Here is a 20,858-nt window from a genome sequence, read left to right on the forward strand (position 1 = left end):
GGTCTAGGCCTGAAACGTCAGCCTTCCTGCTCCTCTGATGCTGCTTGGCCTGCTGTGTTCATCCAGCTCTGCACCTTGTTATCTCAGATTCTCCAGCATCTGCAGTTCCTGCTATCTCTCAAAAATGATTTGTTCATTTGATAGACTTTGAGGTTTTTTTCAGATGCTACAGTAATTACGACACATTCTGGAGGAGATTCAGCCTGTCAAGATTGTACTGGCTCTTTGTAGTGAATTCCAGTCATTTTCCCCCTCAACTCACCCACATGCTATCCCATCAGCCCCGTGGAATTTATTTCCCTCAAGTGCCCATATGACATCATTTTGAAATAATTTGTTTTCCACTCTTCCTCCACCCCCACCCCCCCCCCAAACCAAACATCTGCCCAAAACCGTTGTCCCATCATTTAACAGGACCAGCTCTTCTTTGTTTATCTTTTCCAAGCCTGTCCACCTTTGATCAAATTGCACCCTTGATCTACTTCCCTCCAAGAAGAACAGCCCCAGCTGCTTCAACAAACAATTTTTATCGAAAGAAGTGCTTCATCCCAGGAAACATCATTATAGTAAATCTCTACATCCTCTTGAGGGTCCTCGCATCCTTCTGGAAGTATGGTGAACAGAACTGGATGCAGTGTTCTAGTTGTGGCTGAACCAGAGTGCTGTAAAGGTTTTCTTCTTGCTTTCTTTCTTTTCTGAAGGTGCTGGTTTAAGTTGCGATGTCAGTCTGCCCACAACAGTGGTTCTCCAAATCTTTACACATCACCATATCTCTTTTGAGGTGAACAGGGAGTATTGGGAAGCTGGTTGAACTAGTCTTCACTGCCAAGTCCCATGATACTGACTCACATGAGTCATTGTTTAGTGACTGAGCTGAGAGCCATGCCAGATCCATCCCTCTGTCTCACTTGCCTCCTCTATCTGCCAAAGGAATGCTGAGGCTTATTGTTTTCTCTTTGTAACATCAGCAGCTGAGAGCTTCTTACTCCAGAGTGTGGAGATGAAGATTTAGCATAGGAGGTGGCCATTCAGCCCATCGTATCTGTATTGGCTAAATATCTTGGTGGCTTTCTGATGTATGTGGCCCACTAGTGGGAGCAGGAATTGCTAAAGTGTGTACCTAACTGTGTTTAAAGTCAACATTGGTACTACCCTCCTCCTTCTCTGAGAGTGGGAGTGTACCCCTCACAGGTTGCCATGTGTTTAAGATCAGGTATCTGAGACCACTGGATGAAAGTTAACACAATCGTAGTTTGACATTTTTTTTAATCTCATGATAAAGCAACCTATAGGTTCTGCATTAGAATTTTAATTTAGAATTTGCAATTAAATTATGTACATTCTGACCATCCAATGAAAATATGCAAAGATTTGGAAAGTTTCGGATTACCGGAGGCTGTAGTGAATTAAAGTTGTGGGTTCTTGTATCTGGTATGCCTGTTGCCTTGCATTGTTCTCGCCAATTATCTGGCCTCGTTTCGGTTTGTGGAGGTGTGGAAATTGTTAGTAATCTTTAGGAGTGGCAGTTTCGACCATTCTTATTTGACTTGGAGAGCAGATTAGCATTGCTCGATAGTTCCGTACTCACTACTTTTTATTCCCATCGGTTTGTACAAGCTTGTTAACCTGCAGAAATAATTACCATCCTCTACAATACCTAAGAAATGGGATATGAGAACCAAACACACTTTACAGCTTAAAAACTGCTTAGAATAATTTGGCAACGCGTCAAATGGTTATCTCCTGTGCGGGTACACCTGTTTTACGCTCTTTATTTCCCTTGCTTCCAACATTTGCTTGCCACAAAACAGATCAGTCAGTAACTAAAAAGAGAAGAGGGTAATTTAATGTTTTACTTTGGAGATGCCTAATTGTCAGATCCCAAGGTAAGGTCTTTTAGCAGAGTGAGGGGACTTCCCTTCCCTGTTGGAATGGGGAGGAAGGGTTTACCACCTCCATCGTCAACATGCAAGCATTGGGAGCTTATTCGGTGTTGCTGGAAATGACAAGAATTTTAGATGTGTGTATACAACTAGTTGTCACTGGTGACAATTTACCAAGCTTGCATTTCCAATTAATTTAAGTTAATTAACTATTTGTCTATCTTGTCAGCATTTCACTCGGGCTAGATTGGATGAAACCGCACAGTCTTGTAGTCCAAAATCTATCTATCTTTACCTGGCTGAATATGTTTTTAAAGGCAGCCTCAACTGCTTCACTGGGCAGGGAATTCCACAGATTCACAACCCTTCAGGTGAAGAAGTTCCTCCTCAACTCAGTCCTAAATCTGCTCCCCTTTTATTATGAGACTATTCCCTTAGTTTTGGTTTCACCCGCCAGTGGAAACAATCTCCCTGCTTCTATCTTATTAAAAAATTATGAAGGGAATAGATGTTTCTATAAGACTCCGCTCCCCCCCTAATACTTCTAAATTCCAGTAAGTGTAGCCCCAGTCGACTCAATTTCTCCTCATAGTCTGACCTTCTCAACTCGGAATCAACCTAGTGAAACCCCTCCAGTGCCCATACATCCTTTCTCAAGTAAGGAGACCAAAACTGTACACAGTACTCCAGGTGTGGTCTCACCAGCACCCTATACAGCTGTGGCCTAACCTTCCTGTTTTCAAACCTGTCAGCCAAAGTCCTGCATCCTTCAAACTGAAGCCATTCTTTTTCTTGAAGGTGCTGCTACTGGTATCTTCTCACGTTAGCACTGAATTAGCTTTAAGTTGCCAGCGAGTGGAGTTTTATTTTCAGCTGTGATCTTTGTAACAATTATCATCCAAGGAACAAAAGATCCTGAGGGTGCTTGGCAGGTTGGACGTGGAGAGAATGTTTCCTCCTCTTGTTGGCTACTGTTTTATACAGATGAGGGGAATTTATTTGTCAGAGGATCACAAGTGTTCCTCAAAAGGCATTTGGAAGCAGAGTCCTTGAATGGTTTTAAAGCACAGGTGGACAGATTCTTGGAACAAGAGGGTGAAAGGTTATTGGGATCACAGCTGCAATCTTAATGAATGGCAAAGCAGCCTTGAGGGGTCAAGTAGCTTACTCCAACTTCTGATTGGTTTGTTCCTGTGTGGCGGCAGTGTTAACACAAGATGTGGATGCCAGAAATTAGCAGCAATTGTATAGCACCGGAAGCAACCTAATGCCAGATTTTGTTTCATTGTAGGACCGGTTTCTACCGTCTCCTCCTGGCTGATAAATTTTGTGCTGGAAGAGCTTCAGGGAGTATGGTGTGGAGGGATGGAAAAATAACTAATCGCTCCCAAAAACAATCAATTCTAATTCTAAATTTACTTGACTGCAGGTGGAAGCTGCTCCTGTCTACCACAGTTCAATCATGCAACAGACAATCATGTAAGTGACTGTCCTTGCACACTGCTGGGTGAGACTGTGAAATGTCACACTCCTTCGAAAGGGGAAGAAGAACTAGATTAACCAGTGACACTCTGATCTGCGTTCGCAAGACACAGCATTTAAATTCCCAATATTGGAAAGGGCAAGTTGTCTTGACTGACTGACTGACTCTAATCTGCTCCTACTTTGGGTATGAATAGACATCAATAGATCATCATTGGTTTACGAAGCCAAGTCCTCCATCCCTCCCACCCCTCCCATCCTGTTGAGCTGGTTTCTGGCCGTAAAAGCGAGCAAGTGTCAAGGTGGCTTCTGCGCTCCTTGTATCAAATTTTAAGTTTGTGAAATATGTTAGATGATGAGTTTGTCATTCTCTGCACCTTGTGACCTCGTTTCCCCAACTCCATGCAACTGAGCTCTTTAAATACATGTTGCCATTGTGTGCGATCTTAACTAAATTTTGAATTGGAAACCTGTTTTTAAATAGAAGAAAATGCTGGACTTGCTCAGCTGGTCAAGTAGCCGGAACTTCACAACTTAATTTCCCATGGAGGAAATTTCATATGATTGTGTGTCTTCCCAGCTGTGGCTCAGGAGAGCGCTGTTAGCAGCACTAATGGGGGTTTGCCAGCCATTGGCATCGCTGTATTGTGAGACAGGGCAGCATCCAGTGATCTTGATTCGCCCGGCAGCTGCAATTCGAATCTCCTGTAAACCATGCTGTCCGCAGCTGGCTTTCCTCGTGCTTTCTCTTTCTTGCTCGAGCTCTCTCTCTTGCTCGTGCTCTCTCTCTTTCTTACCCCCCCCCCCCTCCCAAAATCAGGAGTGTATGGACTCTAATGTGAAGCAGCTGCAGGAAGGGGACATAAATGGGACGAGGCTGGTGAGCCAGAGATGGCAGGTCTCGGCTTTGAATCCTGCTGCTCTCCTGGGAAGCCCTCAGCTATAAAATGTGCGCTTCTATTTCTCCCACTTGCCCATCTCCTGTAGTCCCCCCTCCTCAAATGGCTCATTTGTACCGCAACAGTTCCTTCAAGCCATGTGTCTCAGCCATTGATGCGAGTGCTGTAGAAACTGCCCTGAAGCACTTCAGCAATGGCTGACACTTCAACACGTGCACCGTTGGGAAGGTTCGGAGGTCTGTATGCATGGCTAGTAAATACATGAAGACGTGTCATTGACTTGCATGGCTGAACTGTGGTTCAGTCAGAAAGGTAGTGTTGCTGCCTCTTCAGGCAGAGTTTGTTTCTGCTGCTGCTGTGGGCACTGCCTCTTGATATTTTTAGGTGTAAACCTGTGACTTGGGAGGAGCCTTTTAGCCTACTCCAATTGGTTGTTGCCCAACAACTATGTGGTGGTTATATTTGTGGAATGCTCTGCCCAGTTGTTCCTGTAGTTATGGTATTGCAACCCGCTCATAGCAGCTGGTGGAATAACTATCAGTAAATCTGGAATCGGAAGCTAGTTTCTGTGATTGTGATAATGACCAACATCATCAACTATCATGAAAACCCATGGGGTTCGCTAATGCCCTTCAGGGATTCTGCTGTCTTTACCTGGTCTGGGTTTAAATGTGACTCTGGACCAACAGTAAATGTGGCTGACTCTTGACTGTCCTCTGCAATGATCCTAGTAAGACACTCAGTCATGGGATATTAGGGATGGGCAGCAAATGTTGCCCTGTCCCATGAAACAATACAGAATAATCCCCAAGTGATAAATCAAGTTAATTCTGAATCTTTAGCCTGAAAGCACTTTTTGTTTGTAAGTTGTTCCAAGGTTTACTCTGTTTCCTAGCTTTATGAATACATTAGCTTTCTTTATTCTTTTATGCCAGGTTGTGAATATTATCTAATCAACCTGCTCAGAGATGCGTACCTTTGGAGTGGGTGGAACTTGAACCCGGGCCTTCTGGCTCAGAGACAGGGACTGTACCACTTCGCCACAAGAGCCCCAGAGGCAAGTTGTATATTTAGCATTTCCTTTTGCAGGAAAGTACAACATCCAATGCACATTTTTAGAAAGAGAATAAGTTCAGGTGTGTCTGCTTCCGGTGCAATCAAAAGTCCCCAGTGCTCGTGTAAAACTTTTGCATAATAATAAAGCTCTTTCGTGAGATTGGTAACTTTGCGAATGCAGTCCAGTAATGATTCAAAGTCACTTCTGCCCCTAAAAATACACAATGCTGTCATATTTGGATTAAGCAACATAAATAAATAATGCAACAATATGGGAATTAAGTTCTTCAAAGCAAAACTAAATTACATTCAGGCTGTGTAAATGACATAAACTATACTTTCAAGTAAGAACAAGAAATAGGAGCAGGCCATTCAGCCCTTCAAGCTCACTCTGCATTGAATTCGATCATGGCTGGGTGTTTGACTTCAGCACCATTTTCCTGCACTATCCTTGTATCCCTCAATGTTTTGAATATGCAGAAATCTATTGATCTCAGTCTTGAACATGTCCAGAGACTGTTATTCCATGGGCCTCTTGGGTAGAGAACTGCAAAGATTGACCAGCCTCTGAGTGGAGATGTGCTTCTTTCTACATAGAATGCATAATATTTGTTGCCTTTGCTAAGTGAATATGGTACACTCTCCCAAAGTCAGATGTGTGAAAACTGCACTTGTCCGAAAACAACAGTTTTTAGAATGTGTCACACGTTTTCTTTGGACTTGTTGCCTGAATTAAAATGAATTTAGCTGGGCAGTTGGCTAAGCACTTAGTGGCACTGGACTTCTTATCTGTTTTGCTGCTTGCGTGCCAGTCTACTCCCACACTCCAAGCGACTGTTCACCTCAGCTGTCCTAGATTGCTCAATTTTGGGTTGGACATTTTGGGCCAAAGTCTGGCCCTGCCTGGCTGCTGGTTTTGACAGTGTAAGTCCTCTCTGAACTATGTAGTGTGTGACCGTTATGGCTCGTCTTTCCAATTAGAATGAGGAAAATAACCCTCGCCACCTCTGAATCTGAAGTGAATCTTCTGTCTGCATCGTTTAATGGTCCTTGGTGATGTTTTCGAACTTTTTGGGTAGTAATTAAGAAGCTGTCAGGATAGGGACGGGAAAACTGCAGTCAGTGAACTACTTCGTAGAGAAGATGAAGTAGTGGGTGTTGAGGAAGTGAGGTGTTTGCTCCTCATCTCTTTAGAGTTTGGTGTTGCCTGTGCTCCCACAGAAACGTTGGATTTGTGAGGCCTGATAGACGAACCTGACATTAGAGTGGCACATATGGCAGGCAGTGCGTTTCCTACATCTGCTTCCAGTTTGGTTGGTTATCCCTATGTGAATAGGCTGTAAGCCAGTGGGAACTGATGCTGGAAGACAGTAAGGACTGTGACAATTTTCTGCTTCAACAAAATATTGCGGGAGGAGACAGACAGTCTACACCACATTGTTTGCTTGGCCTGCAGTGTGCCAGAATTAGATGGTAGCTTCCTCCTGTGAATTCCAAGTTGTATTGTTCATAATGAAGAAAATTCCCAGTTTTGGAAAGGTGTAGTGCAAGCTGATCTATCTCAGCTAGGCTGGAGGTGATGGTGGCCTATTTGTAATTGTCTGTGCACTCGGCTAGCAAACCAGAGGCTCAGCCTAATGCTGTGGGGACTCAACTTCAAGTACCGCCACAGCAGCTGATAGGATTTAAAATCAATTGATTAAAATCTGGAATTGAAAAGCCAGTGTCAGTGATGGTGACTGTGCCAATTATCATCACTTACCGTAAAAACCCATCTGGTTCACTGATGACCTTCAAGAAAGGAAATCTGTTGTTCTTACTCAGTCAGACATAGGTATGGTCCACATCATTAGAGTTGATTCCTAACTGTCCTGTGGAAAGACCCTAGCAAGCCACCCTGCTCGAGGCAATTGAGAATGGGCAACAAATGCTGGCCTTGCCAGCGAAACCCATGGAACAATTTTTAAAAAAAATTCCCTGCACTAAAATCACAAAGATGTCAGCTCTGATTTTCATTGCTCTTGATCACTGGTGACTGGAGCATGAAACCTAGGGAATGGGAGCTGGAGTAGGCCATTTGCTCTGTCAAACCTACTTGGCCACTTAAACAGGTCATGCTGATCATTGACGTGCCAGCCATTTTCTCTCCCCACTACCTCTGTATCCATTTGTTGTTAGTCTCCTGAAATTTACTGATCTTTGCTTTGAATCTACTCAATGGTTGAATTTCCACACCCTGCCATCTGGGCTTGAGAATTCCAAATGTTTGCCCTCACCACCAAAACTTTGGTTTTGGATGAGGTCACCTATTCAACTGCTGGCAGCCACTGTCTAGATATGTGAAGCTGCAGCCAGTTGAGAGAGGTATTGGAAGGCAGTCGGTAATGTGGTGATGTCAAGAGGGGACGTTCTGTTCTAGCTGTACTGTGGATTTTCTGTGATTGTTTTGAAGGCACGCAGTACAAATTCATTCAGCGAAACGTTTGTCCATATTGTGGATTCCTGAAAACGAGGCATTTGTTGGAATTCTGAAATTTAATGAGCCTCCAACGTGCATCTGGCCATGTTCCATCTGTGAACTCAAATTTATTTGTTGCCAATTTTCCTAACTCTCTCCAGTTTCCATCACCTGTCACCCTCCCACTGTGCCTGCTGTATATGCCCTGTCTTTCTACATTTTTAAGCATTTTTATTGGTTTTCAATTTCATTTTTCACTGGTTTCCTCATTTCCAGACATGCAACCCATCTGTGCTGTAGTTCTGACCGCTTGCATCTGCAGCCTTTCTTTGTCTCCCCCACAACGCCCATTGTTTGTGGTCCAGCCTTTAAGCTGCCAGCCACGCTAAATGTCCCCACCTCTACCTATGTCTTTTAAGGTGCTTCTTAAAATCGAGCTTACATTTTGTTTGATTAAAGCCTGCTGAGAGGCTTTGGCAGTTTACCAAAGGTAATAGGTAAATGCAAGTCACTGCAGCCACTGTGGATGTTGTGCAATGGATTCCATTTAATCTGACTGAGGTGTTGCTCGGAGAAAGTGTCGTAAAGCCATTTTCAATTCTTGTCAGATTTCATGGCATCCACAGATGACAGTAAACTTCCAGTGTTTCACTGGACACAAACTTTCTATTTTCTTAAGATGTAAATGGAAAAATCAAGTCTGCTCAACGCCATGCCCGTCAGACATGCTGTGTTAGGGACAGCCCTGTGTTAAATACAAAATAAAGCTCCAAAATAGAAGAGTAAAGTTTTCTTGACTCTTCTTGGAACTCAAAATAAAGTTCCCTCGACACTGTCCCCAACAAACACTCTTGGGATAGAACATCAAGGGGTTAAAGTAAAGTGTCAACTTTGCTTTACTCGTTTGAACTTTTAAGTTTACTCAGGTCCATCCTCAACACAAGGACAGCAATGAGTTAAAGTAGAGGAAAATTTCTTCTGCTCATTTGAACTGAAAATAAATCCGATTCTGGGGAAGGGTCACCGCAACCCAAACGTTAACTCGTTTCGTTTTATTTTCTTCACAGATGCTGCTAGACCTGCTGAGCTTTTCGAGCAACTTCTGTTCTTGTTCCTGATTTTACAGCATCGGCAGTTCTTTTGGTTTTTATAAAAGTTCCCCTCACTTTATCAAACATTTCTGGGACAAGGACAACTGGGAGTTAAAATAAAAGCTCCCTTGGTTCTTTCAGGGAGTCCGAAAATGATGATAGAGGGGGGAAAAAAAACAGCTCCTGCTGGGGCACCATACCGAAATCAAACACAAATGCAAAAGGTCGAACGGAAACCTGTACAATGGAACAGAAACTTACTAAATTAAAAAATATCATTTTCTAACCTGATGCACCCCAGCCCCTACGACATCCATCAGTCTCGAAAGCCCTCAACTGTGCCAGTGAGCACTGCATGCACCCTCTCCAGGGACACCTGAGTGTGGACATAACCATGTAAGAAGGACAGACGGGCAGGAACAACAAACCACTCCGCATCCCGTTGCCTGGACTTGTTAACTGCCATCTTGGTCGTGCCTGTAAGCAGAGCCTCAAGAAGGCTTTTAGACTTGTCCGCCCGTGCTGGCTGCCAGTAGATCGGGCGCGTAGGGTTGAAGTGCAAATAAAATTTAACCAGAAGTCCCTTCAAGAAAAACTAAAAGGAGCTGCAAACAGACGCATTTAACATAGACATGGAAAGCTGTCTCCTCCAGGCTGCAGAATGTGCACATGATCTAGCAACCAGTGAACGTACTCAGCCTACGGTTGCACGGCACTGCCGTATGCAGCACTGTCTACCCCAGATTCTCGATATAAGAGGGGAGGACTCCTTTGTAGAGAGCCGTCCACTGGGGATCTCTGCTGCCGGAGGAAAAAATACCACCCCAAGACTTGTCCGTGGCGGTGGAGAGTGTGCGGTGTCAGCTGTACAGATAACGTCTCCGTGCCATTCGAAAGGGCACAGGGAGGATTTTTGTAAGATGGCTCAGGTTGTGGAGCACTGTGTCATGGCGGGAGGGTCTGTGGTGCAGGGCTGATGTTGTGATTCGGACAGATAGGCATCTGGACAAACTGACACCTACTGCACGCCTGATCCACCTGTGAGGTGATGACGCTGAGCACCTTGTTCATCAGGCTCCACTTCCTTATCCACGTGCATTTTCGCTGACCAAGGGAGTTTGCATTTATGAATTTGTAAACCTAAAAAGAGAACCAGATCTTGCAGTGTAATTATAACAAGCTGACTTGGCAGCAGTCTCCAAGAATTTAGAATTAAATTACAATTGTGAGGTTTATAAGGTTATAATATTTTGGGATTGTATCTTTAAATGCTGGGGTTCTGGCTGGTTTGATTACTTTACTTTAGAGATCAAAAGAAGTCTTGGACTGTTTTTCCCGAGAGGAGAGCTCAAGGTATTTACACTTGGCAACAATGGCAGTAGATTCTTTGAGTTTCCCTAAGTCCCGGAAAAGTGTTGGTAGGTCATGGGTTGTAAGTAGTAAGGCTGTGATTTGTTCACTTTTTAAGATGAAAGAATCAGGATCTCAGTAGCTCATCAGCTTTTCAACCTTGATTTGAAATGTTAGTGTTTTACGTTATCATGGGCGGAGATAACTTTTGATATAAGGTTACAGACTTTTCATGTATTGAATATAATAGTGTTCTGCCTTTTTCAAAAGCAGTTGGGGATGGGCAATAAATTGCTGGCTTAGCATTTTGTCAGAATAACAGAAAAAGAGGCGAGTTTACTTTGAGTGACTACAGCCAGATGTCAGGGGGTATGATCTCTAGGCCTGCTGCTATCAAAGGATTTTGGGAGATTGGTTCTGGCATGACTGGGACAAGAAGATTTATCAGAACGGGCTTTACTGTTGGTGGTGGATTTAAGGAAGTCTCCGAAAATCGAATTCCCATGGAGACAGTCACTGAGTTATTACTCTGCAAAAATAGAATTTGGAGCTCATTGAAATCTGCAAGCTACTGTGAACTCTTTGCTAGAGGGACTGTAATTTCATGGAGCGAATAAACATAGAATTGTGGGTGCTGGAAATCAGAAATTGTTGGAAAGTCTCAGCAGATCAGGCAGCATCTGTGGAGAAAAAGCAGAGTTAACGTTCTGGTCCAGTAACCATTCTTCAGAACTGGAACTGAAACGTTAACTCTGTCTCTCCACAGATGCTGCCAGACCTACTGAGTTTTTCCAACACTTCCTGATCTTTATTCGTAATTTTGTGGAGCGTGCATGGATGTTAAATGTACAAATGGAATGTCACTTTCCGTAGTTTAAAGGATAAGTGACTCCCAAAAGGAAACTATGTTTATTTAATAGTGCTTTATTAGTATTTGTTGCAGTAAAAGTTTTAGAATGTGAATCATTCTTTCAGCTTTCAGGTAGACATTTGAAACTCTCGTACAATTTATCAGTCTCTTTGGAGATCATTATGTTACCTAACTCGGATAATTAAAAGCACCCGTACAAATGTGAGGGAGGGTGAGAATAGCTGATGATAAAGCTTTTCTTACTTTAGTACAGTGTCATTTCAGCACAGTATCACTGCTTTTTCTCCACCCCCATGACTCCCTCCCTAAGTAAATGTTAAGTCTGCTTATGGAAGGTGAGAAAACATGATGAATTCAAAAGGAAAACCCCAGGTGATTCATTGCAACACTTGGTTACTCAGCTTGAGGAATCGTCACCTAGCCAGCCATTAAATGAATATGAACCAGGGACCTTGTTATCCTGAGCTTGGCAGGGAGGAACGTTCTTTTATGGTTAATGATCTTAATCATTTCCCAGTGCTTACCGTTGGAGAATGCATTTGAGTGTTCCCATTGGGGACAGGATTAAGCACAGCTTTAATAGTTCAGCTGTCGAATAAACCACTGAGGTTTGCCATCTAATGCCCAGGAAGAGTCAGCTGGCTAAACATAAACAAACACATGCCAATAGGACAAGGCAAGTTTCAAATTTGATTTTGTAGAGGTGTGTTATAACACAGATGTTGGGATCCAAAAAGTGATGCTGCATTATAGCTGAACCACGGTCAACAAAAAAAACCCTTCCATTTTCAACTATCAAAATGAAGGTTTGGCTAAAGACTTTCCTTATTTGGAACGGTTAGCTCAGGTGGCTGGATGACTGATTTGTGATGCGAACAGTGCAGGTTCAATTCCCTGAGGTTACCATTGAAGATTCCAACTTCTCGACCTCTTTCCCCTTGCACGAGGTGTGGTTAAATCACCACCAGTTGTCTCTCTCTATAACACGCGAGCAGTCCTATGTTCTATGATAACTTTTTAACCTCCTTTCCGAAATCCTGTGCTATATGTGATTTCATGTTATGTTGTACCACTTTGTAATGTAAATAATGTTAAGAGCAAATGTTGGGGATCTGTGCAGAGTAAACCAGGTCAAATTGAAGATTCTCTGTTTCAGGCAAATATATTGCCTTTGCTTGCTGCCTGGACTGTTGGTGCTGTAAATGGTCTCTGAACGGGTGGTGAAAGGAGGTAATACTGGAGTTTGCGCATCCTGTTACATATAATCCTTCCGTTGGAGTCACTACATGCAACAAATTTGTTTTATTCAGTGATGGGGTGTGAGCGTCACTGGCAAGGCAACATTTATTGTCTGATTCTAACTACGCCTTGAGAAGGTGGTGGCGGCAAGCCATCACCTTGAACCATCACAGTGTGGCATTAGGGAGCCCATTCCAGTGAAGGAACGATGGATACGTTTCCCAGTCAGACTTACTAGACTTGGAATCCCACTTTGTAGGTGGCAATGATCATGTGAGGGAATTTAGCGAGTTTAGCCTCATTGTGCTGCAGCAGCCTATAAGCAACCCGTCACCCATTATAATAAAGGTTTGAGAATGTTTTAGAAAGTTTCTGGTCGTTCTTTCAGCTAGCAGGTAGAAGTTCAAAACTCTCTTCTAAGTTATCAGTCTGTATGGAGATCATTACATAGCATAACTTAAAAGCAGCCATGCAAATGTGAGGGAGGCTGTCACCTTTATAACATTAAAGGTAGTTTTCTGAATTAGGAATTTTAAATGTTGTAATTTCACTCAGAGCTGTACTTCAGAGTGCTTTGAGTGCTTTTGGAAAGAGGGTTTTTTTTCTGCTTTTAGCCTGTAACAAAAATCCAATCCAATTGGATTCTGAGAAAGTAGAATCGATTAGAGAGAGCTGTTGTAGGCTTAGTGGGCTGAATGACCTCCTGCACTGTAACTTCTTCCTGAAGTGAAGCTGAAATGTGACCATAAGACATTTCCAAGCATGATTGGGAGACTTGATAATAATGTAGGCCTTTGAACATGTACCAGAATGGTTTTTAAAAAAATAATAACCCAACAGCGAATTCTAAAACATTGTGAAAATGATAGTCATTGTAATTGCCTGATAGTAGGATGATTGCACTTTCTTTACATTGCAACAACATTCTGAGATCAGGATTCAATTATAGTTTTTTATAAAATTGCGGAATGCCTCCCTCCCTGTACCTCATTCACTATTCAATCTCATCAAGATGGCGAATCAACTGTGTTGACTTTTTGCTACAATCGAGTATAGCATTGGCATCGATGTGCAGGAAGTCAATTTGGCAACCTGGCTTCATTTGGCTTCCTCTCCAGAGGAAACCAGCAACAGATTGCAAGTGGCTAACTGCTGACGGCATGGGCCAAGTACCTCCCTGGGAAAAGCTTTGCACTGTCGTATGGTAATAAGGCAGTGCAGGGACAGTGAAAGTGTTGTCCATTTGTCTTGCACACCTGATGTAATGTGACCCAGCCGTTGGATCACTGATCAAACCACCGGCTCCTTGATACGTGAGCTTCACCTGGCTATGACCTCACTTGTAAAAGTCTACTTTTCTCCTTCATGTCGGGAGTATGGCTTATTTTGACTCTGGGCAGACTGAAATGCACAGCAGGTTCCAATGAATAACTAGCATAAGTGTAGACGACAAATCGCCTAATACTGTGGAACCATGACAGCAGCAGGAGGCCCTTCAGCCTCTGGCTATCTTTATAGGTATCCTCCACACAACAGCCCACCTACCCAACCTTAGAAGGACCACCACCACACATGCCTGATTCCACAGTTGGGCTTATCAAGCATCTCGAACCCATTGAACTGAAAGTAAGTTATTTTTAAATCTGAGGGATTGCCTAGGAGACTGGAAATATCCAGTGAGTTTCTTCCTCCCTACCCCTCTTCCCTTTCCAAAATATTTATGCAACTTCCTTTTGAAAGTTTGCTGTTGAATCTGCTGCTGCTGCCCTTTTGGGTAATACTTGAAATACCTGTGGTACTATCTCTGTTAAATGAGGAACCTTGGTTTCAAACCCCTTGCATTGTGAAAGTGTGCTGACGCACTGATTACTGGGCAGCAAAGCTTGGGTGGAGAATTTCCACTATGCAGATGTCTATCTTGTAATTATACAATCTAATGGGACTTGTAGCATTTTAAATGCCAGCAGGACGTTTATGGGCTCTGAGGAGAGAATCTAAGGGCAGTGCATGAGTTAAGGGAATGTTAAAGGACAAATGACAATGAATTGTGAAGGTGTTAAAATATTGAGAAATTTTTACCTTGTCAAATTCATACTTCTCTTTCCTTCTTTCATTTGCTTGCTCTTGCTCTTTCCCTACCTCTATGCTTGCACAAACCACAAACTAAACTCCTTTTTGGTCAGATTTTATGCGTGACTGGCTTTAATTCTCCAAGGGCGGACTGTGTGCAGATCGTATGTGCAATAAATGCTTCCTTACCCATCACCATGGGGTGAGAAGGAAACGAAGTCAGCACCACACCTTGCCCTGCGCTCCACACTGTGTTTACGTAATGTGCCGCATCAGGACTTTCGGCTTTTGGAACCGTCATCTGTTTGGCTCTCAAGGAGGACTAGACTCACCTATGATTCCAAGGAGAGCTGACATCTTTGGGAAAGCAGAGTTGGGAAGGGGTAGGCGTTAAGAAAGGAATTAAATTCCTATTACCAGGCAGAGGGTTATTGCAAAATTTGACTGAGGAATGGAAGGAAAGTAGCGGGTAATGACTCTGTAATAGGCATTTCAATATTTAATGGTTCAAGTTTTTATAGGTATTAGTTTTGTATAATTTCCTTGAAGCCTCCCAGTTAGGTGTAAACTTGCTTTGCAAAACAGAATATTTTTAACTGGTATGGCAGCCATGCGATAAGCAAATAATTTAATTTGTTGCTGTAGTCTGTGTAATTACACTGACTATGAATTGTGTTAATTCTCTTGTGGAAGTGTGCCCATTTTAGGTGGGTGTGTATGCATGCAGCTGTGGTTTCTGGTGTCGTCCAACTGACTCTGGAGGGATATTCCAAAAGCACTGTGCAGGCTCTGTTATCAGCACTGGTTTGAGAAAAGTTTAGATAGTGAGTTGCTTTGCATTCCTCATGACTAGGTCAGGAATCACGTGTTGACTAAACACTGAATCCAAGGCACTTTTGTTCTATGTTTAGAAGTCTGGGGAAAGGTAAGGGAGATTTTTCTATAAGTAAATGATTCTTGCATCAGAAACATGAAGGCAGATTTACTCTCGAGTGTGAGATTTAATTTTACTATACGGTGTTTTTAATATGGTGTCTTTTTTTTTGAGATTGTAGTATGCAGTGAGGACACAGTTCTGCAATATGTTTTGATGTGAAGTATTTGCATGCGGCTTGACTCCTGTTTTGTCGCTGGGGCACTGACAATCTTCAGTCCTTGTCCAAATCCTGTTCAGTTTGCGAGCCTTGCTTTTGTATATTTTGGGGGTGAGGGGAGGGAAGAACGAAGGTCCATCCTGTTTTCGTCCAGTTTCTGCATCTACATTATTAAAGTGGGCACAGTGGTATTGTAATTGGGTTTTAAAGACCCTGGGCAGTGTCATTTAAACTCCCTCCACACCCCTCCCGAACTAGTGACATGGAGACTATTACCACTGTCTGGCTGTGAGAGCATTCTGGACAGACTTGGGTGATTTTTCTATTGCTAACTTTTACCTGCCAGGCTATTGGACAAACTTTCCTAACGATCATCTGACCTACCTGTCTGTCTCCCGTGTTAAAATTTCAGAAGTATTTAATTGACTGTTGTGCACTTTGGAATGTTCTAAGATTGTGAAAGATGCTGTATAAAGGCAAGTTCCTTCTTACTTGCTTCGGTGCAATTATGACAGATTAACCAAGCTTCACTTTGAACTCTGGTTATCTATTTTGAAGCATCTGATTATGAGGAAGGGTTCTGCTTGTTTGCAGAGTCGACTTGAGATACATATAATGATATTTGCCAGGGAGAACCGACTCTGAGCTGTGTACATCTCTTGACATCTTGCCAGATTGTAGGCAGCATTCATGTGAAGTTGATTTGAGACAATGTCTGTGGCATTGACAAAGGCATGTTTCAGTGAGGAACTGACTAGATCGTTAGTGTCATAGAGCCATAGAGGTCTAAGCGCGGGGGTGGGGGGCTGCGGGGGAAAGGGCCTTTGGCCTGTGGAGTCTGCACTTGTCAAAAACAATAGCCTAACTATCCTAGTCCCGTTTTCCAGCACTTGACCCATAGACTTGTATATCTTAGCATCGCAAATGCCCATCTCCTTAAATGTTATGGGGGTTGCTGACTCGAACACCCTTACAGGCAGTGAGTTCCAGATTCCCACCGTCCTTTGACAGGATAAAAGATGTTTTCCTCAAATCTCTATCAACATCCAACCTTCTATCCTTTAAATCTGTGCTCCCTGGTCATTGATGCCTCCACTAAAGGGAAAAGTTCCTTTCCATGGATCCTATCTATGATACGCGCATGCTGCAGACACACACCAGTGTATACAATACTTCTGTGGCGGAGATGTGCTGGAGTGCTCTGTGTTCCTGACAACCGACTCCGTGTATGCCAGTGGGAGACTACCAAGACGTTACACACAATTCTTAAATATTTTTAATGTCCTTTTGATACTTGGTGTTGTCTTAGAAATTCAGCAAGGCGTAGTTCTCACACAATTGAAAGACTGATACGTAGCATATTGTTATAAATATTTCGTTGCAATTTTGTTTTAATCCAGCATTGTCCTTTCCAGGGGTTCCAGTCTTTACTTATAAATGTCCTCTGCCATGTCCGTAGTGCCAAAGCAAACAAGGCTTATGTCCATTTCCATGACCTAGTATTTCCTGGAAGGGGCTACCAGGTGTTTAAGGTGTGCCACTCTGCATCAGGCCTGGTTGATCAGGATACTTTGCTGCTCTTACCATCTGATGAAGTGTATATCAGAAAGATTGACAGGCTGATAACCAACCTGTTTGACTGCATTATCCACATCCTGGGGTGGGCCTTAAGACTAGAACCTCTATTTCTCTCGGTCAGGCATGCTACCCACTGTACTATAAGAGTTCCTATCTTACAAACAACAACAACTGTACTTTATCTAGCGATTTTCAATGTGATAAATGTCCCACATAGCTTTGCAGGGCTGTTACAAGACAGAACATGATGCCAAGATTTATAAGGAAATATGATTGGTAGCCACAAACTTGGTCAAAGGGAGTTTTTCAGAAGCATCTTTGAGGGGACAGGTTTGGTGAGGGAACTCAGAGTTTAGAGTCCATGTCACTGAAGGTATCACCAATTAACATCTGCTCAGGTACTTTTACACACTGTAGGCTTCAATATTGAGTTCAACAACTTCAGAGCATGACGTGTTTTTTTTTTTTGTCTTGTGTTTTTCTTGGGTTTTCTCTTCCACCGCTGCCACCCCCCCCCGCTATCCCTCATCAGCAGAGAAGATCTTTCCTCCTTTTTGCCATCCATCTTGCATCATTCTTTGTCCTTTTACTAGTATTAACACACCCTTTGTCTTTTGCTCAGACACCTCACAACTTGTTCAACTCCTTCCCCCTCTGCCTGCTTGTGGTTGGTTAGCTCAGTTAGCTGGATGGCTGGTTTGTGATGCAGTGAGACACCAGCAGTGTGGTTACAATTCCTGGCTCAGGGTACCATTAAGATTCCACCATCTCAACCTCTCCCTCACCTGAGGCATGATGACCCTCTGGTTAAACTACCACCAGTCTCCCTCTGACTCTCACTGTCTTAACTGCTCAGACTATGGTGGCTTTGCTATTAACCTACCTCTGTCTGCAACATGAAAAATCACTGTTTTTACAGCTCCTTTCAGTTGCAAAGAAGTGTCATATTGGATTCAACATTAACTCAGTTTCTCGCTGCACAAATGCTATCGGACCTACTGAGTTTTTCTGGCACCTCCTGCTTTTGTTTCAGATTTCCAGCATCCACAGTACTTTATTTTAATTAGACGAATTGAATGTTGGTTTTTTTTGCAATGGGATTAGAATATTAAAGTAGGGATTCTTTGCTAGAGTTGTACAGAGGATTTGGTGAGACCACATCTGGAGTGCAGTGTACCGTTTTGATCTCCTTATTTAAGAAAGGATATAATTGCATTGAAAGTGGGTCACTTGTGCGATTACTGGGATGAAGGGGTTTACCATATGAAGACAGGCTGGGCCTGTATCTATTGGGGTTTAGAAGAATGAGGGGTGATCTTACTGAAACGCACAAGATCCTTGGGGTACTCGACAGATGGAGGCTGTGAATATTTCCTGTTGTGAGAGATTGGAACTAGAGAAACACAGTTTTAAAAATTGGGGTCTTCCATTTAGAACCAAGATGATAGTTGCTTTTCTTTTGAGATTTGTGAATCTGTGGAATTCTGTTCCCCAGAGATCAGTGGAGGCTGGCTCTTTGAATATATTAAAGGTTATGTCAGATAGATTATTCGATTAGGGAATCAAAAGGGAGACGGAAAAGTAGAGGCCACAATCAGCCTTTATCAAATGGCAGAGCAGGCTGGAGGTGCCAGGTGGCCTATTCCTTCACCTGAAATGAGTGTGGAGTGGTTGTTTTCACCATTTTACTGTGCTATTTTAGAAAAGACAGGAGTAGATGATAAGGCTTGTCAAGCCTGCTCTGCCATTCAGCGAGACCCGGACAGTGTTTCTCAATAACACGGGTTCTGGAAAAAAAAATCAGTATCTGTGCCGTATCCTTTCAAATGCTAGTGTCCTTCTTGAAGGCAGCTCCACAAGCGTTCAGCAAAACTCTTGAAAAATCAACTCCAATGGACTAGGTCCTGTGTCCGATGAGCATCTTCCCTGACTGGTCCCCTTTCCTCAACTCTCTGATGACTTACAGTCCAGTGGAAGGCAAAGAAAATGCTTTGTGACCACTCTGAACTGAGACAGCATTGAGGCTAGGAGGGTCTTGCCTTGGTCACTTAGAATAGTGACAGCCTGTCCATTGAAAACCAGCCGTCTTTTGTCTTTCAACGCTGCCTCGATGAGACAGAGCCGCAGCACAAAAGGATGCCTTGCTGTCCAGATCCATCTTCCTCCAGGGATATATCCATGTGATAAGTTGAGAATTGGCATCGTTATTCACCTGGGGATTTCTCAGCAGAAGCTCTTGACCCTGAGAAGGCACCATCCTCAAATCAAGCAACAGCGGCTGATTGGTTAGGGCACTGGACAACAGAGTGACTGCTCTGACTATTGCTGGGTGAAATTCCATGCAGAACATGGATGATTGGCCTCTGGATGTGGCTTGCATGCCGATGAGTCTTCTTTAGATCTAGACTGAGGGATAGCATTGTAGCACTGCCTCTTCACCATCTCCCTGCTCACCATCCAAGGGCCTAAACAGTCTTTCCAGATGAAGCAGCATTTTACCTGTACTTCCTCCAATCTTGTGTCTTCTTTTTGCTGCATCCAATGTGGCCTGCTCTAGTTGGAGAAACCAAACACAGACTGGGTGATGACTTTGCAGAACACCTGCAGTCTGTGTGCAAGCATGACCCCGACCTTCCTGTAGCAGGTCATTTTAACACAGCGTCCTGCTCGTGTGCCTGTAAGGGACGACACAGTGGCTCAGTGGTTAGCACTGCTGCTTCACAGCGCTAAAGACCTGGGTTTGATTCCAGCCTCCGGCACCTGTCTGTGTGGAGTTTGCACATTCTCCCCATGTCTGTGTGGGTTTCCTCCAGGTGCTCCGGTTTCCTTCCACAGTCCAGAAATGTGCAAGTTAGGTGGATTGGCTATAATAAATTGCGCATAGTGTCCAGAGTGGGAAATGCAGGGATAGGGTAGGAGGTGGGTCTGGGTGTGATGCTTTCTGGAGGGTCGGTGCAGACTCAGTGGGCTGAATGGCCTGCTCCCACACTAGAAAAATTCAATGATTCTATCTTCGGCATGTTGCAGTGCTCCAGCGAAACACAGTGAAAACTGGAGGAAGAATATTTTATCTTCAGACTAGGCATTTTGCAGCCTTCTGGACTCTATTGAGTTCAATGCCTTCAAATTTGCAATCATCAGTAAAGTGATGGAAGGGTGTCATCAAAAGTGCTATCAAGCAGCACCTGCTCAGTGACGGCCAGTTTGGAATCTGTCAGGGCCACTCAGCTCTGAACCTCATTACAACCTTGGTCCGAACATGGACGAAAGAGCTGAGTTCCAGAGGTGAGGTGAGAGTGACAGCCCTTGACATCAAGTCTGCATTCGACCGAGGCCCAACCATCTTCAGCTGCTTCATCAGTGACCTTCCCTCCATCATAAGATTAGAAGTGGGGATGTTCGCTGATGATTAATCAGTGTTCAGCACCATTTGCAGCTCCTCAGCAGTCCATGGTCGAGTGCAACAATATCTGGACAATATCCAGGCTTGGGCTGACAAATGGCAAGTAACGTTCGTGCCAGACAAATGCCGGGCTGTGACCATCATAAATAAGAGACAATCCAACCACCGCCCTTTGACATTCAATAGTATTACCATCGCTGAATCCCCCACTACCAACATCCTGGGGGTTACCATTGACCAGAAACTCAACTGGATTCACCATATAAACGTACTAGCTACAAGAGCAGGTCAGAAGTTAGGAATACTGCGGTGCGTAACAACCTCCTGACTCCTCAAAGCCTGCCCGCCATCTACAAGGCACAAGTCAAGAGTGTTATAGAATAC

At 43.6% G+C, this 20,858-nt stretch overlaps 1 protein-coding gene across 4 annotated transcripts in view; it reads left to right on the plus strand.

Annotated features, from left to right (window-relative positions):
* cgnb (cingulin b) overlaps positions 1-20,858 on the plus strand; it is a 151,354-nt gene that overhangs the window by 45,493 nt on the left and 85,003 nt on the right. Inside the window, exon 1 of one of the 4 annotated variants that reach the window (XM_048620360.1) lies at positions 15,298-15,324. The exons of the other annotated variants lie outside the window; for them this stretch is intronic. The gene's annotated coding sequence lies outside the window, so the exon portion shown is untranslated. Of the gene's footprint in view, positions 1-15,297; positions 15,325-20,858 lie in introns of those variants that run through there. 4 annotated transcript variants of the gene reach the window in all.

Source organism: Rhincodon typus, chromosome 46, assembly GCF_021869965.1.
Source record: "Rhincodon typus isolate 14 chromosome 46, sRhiTyp1.1, whole genome shotgun sequence".
NCBI lineage: Eukaryota > Metazoa > Chordata > Chondrichthyes > Orectolobiformes > Rhincodontidae > Rhincodon > Rhincodon typus.